Consider the following 9,512-nt stretch of genomic DNA (forward strand, 5'->3'; position numbering starts at 1 on the left):
ATGAACTAAATGCAACATAAGAACATTCCTACCATTACATACCCTATAAAATAGGATTTTAAAAATAGACTGTTCCAGTGCACCACAAATTGCTGACTAGCTGTAGTTCAAATAACAAAAGAGAGGTGGCAACAGATAACAGCCCTCAGATAAATATAAGGACTGAGCTGTACTGAAATGCCAATTCTAAGAGGTTTCAGGACAAGAACACAAATTATAAGGAACCAGCTGGTAGAACCGTTAACAGTACTCAAATGAGAAATTACTGAACTTGTAACTCTGAAAGGTACCCAAAGTTAGCTCCTCCGTACACGGGAACAAAAAGGGAAAATTATAATGCCTGCAAGTCAGAGGGGGAAAATGTGAGGAGATGCAAGAGGGTTGTTCTTCCAAGCCAATCAACCTTTGGAATCAAAGCCAGGCTTTACATGAGGAGGGAGATACACAGAGCCAGAAGGGATCCTGACCAGGGCTTGAAGTAGCTGTGGGATGTACAGCCTTTGTAGGGTAAGTGAAAGTCTTTTTCCAACCTTTTTTCTCTCTGACAATGAAAAGGAAGAGGAAGCAGAGGGATTTTTAGTTCACAAATCCCCATCTCCTTACTAGGCCTCACAGGTGGTATCTCCACACAATGAAAAGGCTGGAAGAACATGGGGAAATGCTCTGCAGTCAGCCATGGGGTGCTATGAGCAATGGTGGGGTGCACCAAAAGCTGATTGTAAAATCAAATGAAATAGAGACTTGGTCCTGCACAAAATACTTGCAAGTCTGGTCTCCAAATGCATAAAATTGGCTGAAAATCTAATGAAGAATGAATATTAAAACAGAAAAAAAAAAAAGAAAGAAGAAAGAACAACAACACACAAGAAAACCAAGAGTGCAGATATGTACGTGTGTATATATTTAAGAAAGAGGGAGATTATAAATAGATTTGCAAAGGCAGCTAATAGAAACTGTGCTCTTTAGGTTCTTCAGAAGGAGAAAAGCAGTGAAGTGACAAAGTTTTTTAAGGGACCCAATTGTAGAGGAGAGCTAGGAGATAAAATTGCATATGAAATTCCATGTCAATAAATATAATGGCATGCAGTTGTAAAAAAATAATTCTAACTATAAATAAAAGCCTCTATGATAACTGCTACCAATCATTAAAAAAAATCCCCAAAGTAAGAATCACTGTGGCTGGTAATCTAGAACTGAATACCAACTCAGTAAAAATTAGAAAGAATGTAGCACATAGAGAAAAGAGAGACTGAGCATGCAATGGCATAAAAATGTTCTCTAAGTTCTCATTATGTCAAGAACTGAAACCTGTATGCAGTTATGGTCATTTCTTCTCAGAAAGAGAAATGAAGCAGGAAAAAGTATAGCAGAAAAACAATAAAGAGAATGAAAAGTATGGTATAGCTTCTATCTGAGGAGCCATGAAATAGGCTAAAATTTCCTGCCTGCAAAACAGAGAAGCCATATGAAAACCAACAGTATAATAATGAAAGAGAACGTTTATTCATCGTGCCTCATACTACATGAACTTGCAGAGGACCAAAGTAGAAATAGAAAGCAGAAATATTAAAACAGAAACTTTTTTTTTTTAGTAAGTATAAATTATACACTGCAAAAAGTTTGTGATTTCTGATAGAAGAAAAACCACACAAGAAATTAATCAAGCCAAGCACCTCAAGTCATTCTTGTGACTTGGTAAGGATTTCCTCTTTCCTGTGGGGATCAGTTTCGTCCTCCCATTAGCAAGCTATTTTCTTTTCTTCTTTATAGATTTCGACATATGTCAGATATGTTCATTATAGTTCACTGTCAGTGAAAACATGTAATTCTATTAAGGTTAACATCCTTTCTATAAAAGACATTTAATATGTCACAAAAATTGTGATACTGTTCAGCTGTATTAGAATATCTCAATACATTAGATGCCCCAAACTATAAAGTTAAGTTGGCAAGTCGTTCATTCAGAGACATCCAAAATCTTGCTTGTTTTGTGAAAATATTATTGGCTCCTATGATATGAGCCCAAACATTGTCTATATGCCTTAATTTATTGCTAGAACACACAAAACAGCATGGAGTTGCTTTACTTTCTGCTCTTCCTCAAAACTTAGCTGTATTACTGGTGCTCGTCATGATACAAAGAAGGGCTTTTATTTGTATCCCACATGTGATTACAGTGGATTTTAGCTTGGTTGTGTTTGGTTCGTTTCCAGTGCTGAGCCTCAGATCAGCTGAAGGATGAGAAAGGGAAAATGACAGGATCCAAACTGATCCACAGTTATCCAGACTTGGCTTACTAAAGATCTATATTATTTATGTCCAATTTAATTATCAAATTAATTATAAAATCAAAACCAATTTAAAAGACAATTTTAAATACCCAGCTTTATAATTTTGTACTATTTGGCATTGATGAATAGTCAATAAAACAGAGAAATACTCTTTTTTCAAGTATTTATAGTTTAACTATACTACTTTACTGTAATAATGGCATTTTAATATATTAATAATCAGCATTAAATTGTTATTAGCTGTTGGGATAAGACATCACTTTCACCACAGCATCATTCCAGAGTGACAACAGCCATCAAATTTATAACTGCATTTCTAGCATATATATATTTTTAGAAGAAAATCAGAGCCAGGATATCTAACAATTGTGATCTGTAAATCTGCTGTTCTTCATAATTCTGTAGTCTGAAAGACATTATAACATATTAATTGCAATATAATACAGATTGCTTTTTTCTTTGGAATGAAGCAAAATAATCTAAGATGTAAAGGTTTGTACTCTTCCTTTTGCATAGGTTTTCTTTATGGAAATGTCATTGCACTTACCATCCTCCCCCAAAATAATTTCTGCTCTCTAATCCCAGAGAATAGGAAAAAATAACATAGTTGGCAAATTCCTTACAACTCCCTTCCCCCCTCCTTTTACTGGAAGTGTCTTGAAAAGAAGATATGAAATGAAAAAAGGCCATCCAATAGGACACGGAAAGCCAGAAAACTGTGGCTATTATTTTTGATCCTGAATGAGGATAATTTTTTTTTTTCCAAATCTCTTTTTCTTTTTTTAGGATGGAAGAAATTCCATTTTCTAGCCAACTCTAGTAAAAAACTAATTTTGTAGCTACAGGAGGTCCTTTTGAACACAATATCAATTAACTCGATCGTACTCCTGATGCCTTATAGATTTAAGGTTCTAATATAGTGTTTCCATTTAAAGAAAAGTTGCTGGTGCTTGTTAATAGCCATGAGCTATGAAATCTGAGGCACTATGGACAATGACTTTTGGTAACAACTCTGCTTACTGAGTAGTAGGGGGCATAATTTCATTCCTGTTACAGACAAGACTAAAGAGTATTTTTCATATTATCATGCCTATACTTTGTATGTAAAGAGTTGAAAATTGTTTTGTCCCATTGGTAAAGACAAATACTTTATCATCAGGAGTCTAGAGAGAATAACTACTGAGGAGGCTGTGCTTTTTGGTGGAAATGAACCAATAACCGTGTCACTTGGAATCCCATTTTTATGCACCTTTAAAAACATACTGATAGCAAACTGAGCAAGTATTTCTGAAATATAACTGAAGATGTGAAAGTCAAAACTTAGTCAAAATGGCTGCTGTACCAGATAATTCTTTGAAACTAGTGAGACAACATGTAGTGCATACTGAGCATTTTGTAAATGCACTGGAGGACCCAGCTAAGACCACTTCCTTCAAGGAAGGGAATCTAAAAGCTTAATTTATTTCCTAGGTTGGTGAAACTGGGCGGGGAAGCATGCATCATAACAGAAGCATGCAACTAATCACTTTTCATTATAATATTCTTATTTCAGAATTCAGGAAGCTTATCTTTCAAAGGACTTCTGTACGGCATGTTTGTATCTCACCTTTTTATCCACTTTCTCTCTGCCTCTAGTTATAATGTGAATATCACTGTTACAGTCAATAGACCATCTCTACAGTATTTTACAGAGATACCTGAATTCCAAAGTCATCAGCTGGTCTCCTGATTTGATGAAGACACTCTCCTATTCAGCATCTGTGGCCTGCCTGGAAACACATAACCAACCCTGGAAATCATTATTCCTGAGTGCACAAGTACTACGAAAATAAAACAGGTGACTCCTGAGCTCATGCAGATATCTTCCCTCAATTTGGAAGCTATTTCAGGTCTATTTTCTTTACTGGCTACCAATTCTCACAAAACATGAAAAAGCTATATATCCAATTAAGCTATCAGTGACTCAAGGTTTGGAAGCTGCTAGGAAGGCACTGACTTCTCCTGTCCACAGGTATTAACAGAACAAAAATTTAGATTTGTCTCTGCACATGGAATCCTCCCAGTGCAGCTTCTGCTGTGAAGGGTGCAGCTCTTTGAGATAATTCTTTCGGCCAAGACTTCCTATTTTAGTGCATTGTAATTGAGAGCAGCTATCTGCCTCTGATAAAAAAACAGCATTATTGGAAGATAAACAATTCAAGCAAAATCAAAAGGGTTATCTGCCCTTTATATGCGGTCAAAAGAGTTTGTAATGAATCTAACAGTACAACTTCCAGTGCACTGAGCCTCTCAGAACTACTCAGAAGCAGAGGGTTAAATGCTCCAGACTGAACCAGGGAATCCAAAACAAGACTTGTTTGGCCATTATGTGCCTGTGTCTTGCAGGAGAAAATTCATGAGGAGAAGAAAATAGCTTCATATTTTGTTATTTGTCTTAGCAAAGATGCTAATAATACAAAACTAAGGTTGTTGGATGCTCTTTAATAAATTACAGTTATACAGCTGTAATAATGTAACCCCAGCTGCTTTGGCTAGGTAAATTTCTCACTTATCAGTCTAATGAAATTTTCCATTTGAATCTCACAACTGACTCCCCTTGCTCCAAAGCAAAATTTTGGATCATGAGGCAAACTTGCCACAAGTAGTGTGATGTTCAAATTGGAACATTCATTTACTCTAGCAGTAAAGATTGTCATGGTTGAAACCTAGTGCAATAGACTGTATGGAACTCTCACTAATAAGACATGGTACCTACACTGGAACACCTATGGCTGATGAAGAGTGAGCTAGGGGGTGGTAGAACCATTAGAGATTCAGAAATAAAAGAAGCTGTGTAAAAACTTTAGGGATAAAGTTCAAGGGCATTTAATCTAAACCTACTGGATTTTGACACCGGGTATAATCACCAATTAGAGTAAGAAAAAGAAGAGCCTAGAGGGAAATGAAGGCTAGAAGTAAAGAGTACATTGTATGAGTTAAATTTGTTTTAATGTAGATACATGAGCCTAAAGCAAACCTATGTATTTGTATTCAGTGGCTGATGTACAATAAAATTCCAGGCATTTCTAATTTCAATGTAAGTGATTATCCTCATTGAAGAGAAACAAGGCATTATGGTAATAGATTGGAAATTCTTTACCAACAGACTGTTCTTAAAATAAATAGTTTCTAAAAGCATCACCAAATATCAATGCTGAAATTTGAAGTAGAAAAAAATACCTTGAAGTGCCATCAGCAGCCCAAAAACATATTCATATTTGGTATTGGTAAGTATTTCCATTAAAATAACATTCAAAACCACTCTATATATAGGATTTGCATGTGAAAATTCTATATAAATTTGGTCTGGGCTATAATTTTTATATATGTACAGACACTTATGTACTCATACATATATATACACACATGTATAGAAATAAACCTGTGTATACAGCCAAGCTTGAAGTCCTTACTATGTATTCACACTGTTTTCGAGGATATTCAAAACAGAAGTGGACGAGGCCCTGAGTAACTGCCTTATTTAGCACTGCTTTAAGTGAGGGGTTGGTCTAGAGAACTCCGGAAGTTCTTTCCTATTAGGAAGGGAATCAAGATCTAGCACTTCTGAACATATTATTTCAATAGCTCTTACCCCTGTATTACTCCATTTTTGTCTTTTTCCTTTTTCTTTTGCAAAAAGAACAGAACACACACAAAGAGCCACAAAAATAAACTTCAAATTTTTCTCCAGACAAATAAACAACAGAAAATGGAACCAGATGACTAACAGAAAAGAGAATATTCTAATATATATCTCCTTTCTAAGAAGAAACTGTTCATAAATTCTCTTCCTCCTGTTACCGCCCTCCACAGGGAAGTTTATATCAAATAAGAATTTTCAGCAACATAATTCATGTTATGAACAACAGAAAAATAACTTCCGACAATCAAAATAATAAAAATGAACTTTTGAGACATACGAAAAAGCCAAAATGGACATCCTTCTGTTCTTCCATCACATAAAGAATAATTTAAAATATTATTTTAAGCTCAGCAATTCAAAAAAATTACTATAAACCTTGCTTATTCAAAAACTGCCTGCCCAACCAGATAGTTTTGCATTTCCTTTTATTTTGGGAAGCAATACATTTTGATTTCTGTTACAGAGATCCCCATTAATTAGGCCCAAACAGTCAAATTTATTTTGTTCAAGTGATCAGATTACAGAATTTAACATGGAGACCAATGAGTACAAGATCTAAAGGAAAATAAGTTTCCAGGCACAGAAATTTATTGTGAGGGAAAACTATCTGAATAATTTCCATTAAATGGATGTAACGCTTGTGTTAATTTTTCTCAGCACTGCAGACATTAATTCATGTGCTTAATTGTCCAAATGAGTCATCTAGTATAACTACTTTGGCTACATTCTTGTTTCAAATTAAGAACATTAACATTTCTGAAGGAACACAGCAAGGTCCAAAACATTAGATTGTATCCTTCTCGTTTTCCATGTTCATTCTTGCTAGGTATCTATAAAATAATTTTCAGGGATTGTTTAGACAGTGAGCTTTCCATGAATACTTGTTATTGAACAACAATACCTTAAACAACAAAAGCAGAATAACATAACAGAGAAGTTATAGACTAAGTAGAACTAGGAATTGAATGCTATGAATGATTTGTCTTCAGGACTTTTAAAAAAAACCTTCTAAATCAAAAAGACGGGCAGCTGTGTTACATTTTCTTGTAGTCTATAAGAAGTTAAAAAAGAAAATACTTTCTGAGTTCTATTCTGTTTTCTACTCTATAGTTCCACTGTCTCAGGTGTCAAGTATTTTCATCTGCAAGTGAGGTCAGATAAGGCCATTATGTCCTTAAAAACCCAGAAGAGAGTGCTGCAGAAGAAGTCATTCCTTGATAAGGAATAATTATTTTTGTTATGTGGTGTTTTCTCTTCTGCTAACTAGAAGACTCACCAAGTACGTATACACATACTTACAGGAACAAGTATGGAAAAACACCGCAGTAAAAGCCACTAATGCTAAATCCCTTGAGACATCAAAGTTCCAGCACAAATTTTATAGGGGTGACGCAGAGACTCAGCAGTTTAGATTCCTCTCAACTTCTCAGTCCCACAGTCTACCTACCACAGCCATCTCAGCCCAGGACATCAAACTGGAGAAGGCTGTCCATAAGCAAGTGAGCAATTGTGACTTCAATATCGACCCAGGACATTTCCAAAGACACCTTGCTGCCTACTAGCTGTTCCCTGTCCCTTTCAGAGCCATGTCCTTCACAACCCAGAGCCATTTCTGACCACCATGAACAACTTTCTTCCATCAGAATGGCAGTAAAGTGAAGTGTACAATTCTCAAACTATTGCAGAGGTGGTATTTGACCCCGATCTGAAATATTTACTGGTCCTTCCCGTCCTTTCACACCACAAAGTCATTTCATTGCTCACCAATCATTTTGAAAAAATATTCAGTAAAAACAAACTTCTTGAAATATGTGAACAGATGATTCCTGTTTAGTTACCAATCTGGCCAATAACTCTGCAGAGCCTTAATGATGCTCATGAGAAAGAAGGAATTTCTCATATTACTTAGAAGCAATGACTATTATTTTAGATTTTAAGGAAGACAAAGTGTACTATATAGATTGCCATGAAAAATGTTTCTGATGTCTATAACAGTTCAATAATTAAATCACGCCTCTACGTAAAATAGCAGCAGCTCCATTCATGCATCAGTTAAAGAAAATATCATTAATTTCCCCCTAAATTCTTTAACAGCAGATTCTTATTTTTAATAGTTAGACATTTACTAGGATAAGAAAATGACTGAGTAAATTCATACATGTTCACCGAAAATGATAGTCAGCAGACATTTACCGTATCTTGCCTTCCCTCTTCTAAATGCTAGCACATAGTACACCCCAAACTGCCTATCTAATCATAGGTTGCTAAAAATAACCTCATTATAGTAAAAATGATCTAATTCAGCTAATGCCAAGAAATAAAGCTTGGAAATTCATATATAGAGCATACACATTTAAGACTGTATTGTCAGTTACACCATAAATTTCATCTAGGACTGAGAAAAGACTAGAGACTAAGCCCAGCAGAGGTACAGCTAATACATCTACCTAAAAGACTCCTCATCATCATTACAGCTGGAGGGGAGGGAAGGGAAGGGAAGGGAAGGCAAAGAAGGGGGAGAGAAAAAAAACAGCCCTAAATGCCCTCCCTGTTGGCATATGAGGTGAAAAAAGAAATCATTCACATGTCTAGCTTTCCTATTTAATGTCCATTCAAAACATGCAAGCAAGACCACGCAGCTCTATTTATATATGAATGCAAATAAACAAAGTTTAGCATATCAAGCATATTTTAAAAAGGTGGAGAAAAATGCACAAGAAGATTTTGCTATAGATCTGGCACATTTTGATAAACAGAATTGTCCGAGTCTACAACTAAACATACATTTTTAATGATTATACTTTTTTTTTTTTACCTCCAGTTTTAGTGCTGAGATCCTCAACGGAGAAAGCTCCAGTGCTGGATACTGCTGATTTTCTTTTCCTTTCTTTTTTTTTTTTTTTTTTTTTGCTAGTTTAAGGTACAGAAAAATTCCAAGACAGCCTTACCTAAATGAAGAGAATCTGTAGTTTGGACATGACCTCCCCAAAATCTTTGGTGAATAAAAGAGAGAAGGAAAAAAAAAAAAGGAAAACAAAAATGAAGGAGCAAACAAACAAACAAAAGAGCCCAGTCCCAGTTAGCTCCTGCTAGCATAAAAGTTCAGATTTCGCTACTGAGATCATTGCTCTATTCTAAGCAGTTTTACTCAATGTGTGATTCTAACAAAAACACTCTCTGCAGCTGGAGGGAGCCTTAGCTAAGCACGAGCCTGTCAAGCTTTTCCCAGTGACTTCTGTCTACTAAATTCAGGCTGATGTTTTGTGAAAGGGGCCTCAACAACCAGGCCCAGATTGCCTGAAAAGTATTTCCTGCCTTTGAGAGAGAGGGAGAGGGAGAGAGAGAGAGAGAGTCAGGGAGCGAGCCTGCCTGCTGCCTGCGCCAGGCAGAGGAGAGGAGAGCGCGCAGAGAGGGGGGAAAGCAAAAAGACCGAGAGTTTCAAGACATTCCGCTTAATACGCTGCTGGCCTATCCCTCTGAAATGGGAAGATCTGTGCTAGTTACATAATGTAAAAGTGTTTTCAAACCCCTCCCTCCCA

General features: G+C 36.0%; 1 protein-coding gene across 1 annotated transcript in view; it reads right to left on the reverse strand.

Annotated features, from left to right (window-relative positions):
- The window catches only part of DLC1 (DLC1 Rho GTPase activating protein), a 232,547-nt gene extending 223,267 nt beyond the window's left edge, over positions 1–9,280 (reverse strand). Inside the window, exon 1 of the mRNA XM_065836115.2 lies at positions 8,789–9,280. The gene's annotated coding sequence lies outside the window, so the exon portion shown is untranslated. The remainder of the gene's footprint in view (positions 1–8,788) is intronic.
- Between the last annotated feature and the right edge of the window lie 232 nt (positions 9,281–9,512).

This window comes from Patagioenas fasciata, chromosome 4 (assembly GCF_037038585.1).
Source record: "Patagioenas fasciata isolate bPatFas1 chromosome 4, bPatFas1.hap1, whole genome shotgun sequence".
Taxonomy (NCBI): Eukaryota; Metazoa; Chordata; class Aves; order Columbiformes; family Columbidae; genus Patagioenas; species Patagioenas fasciata.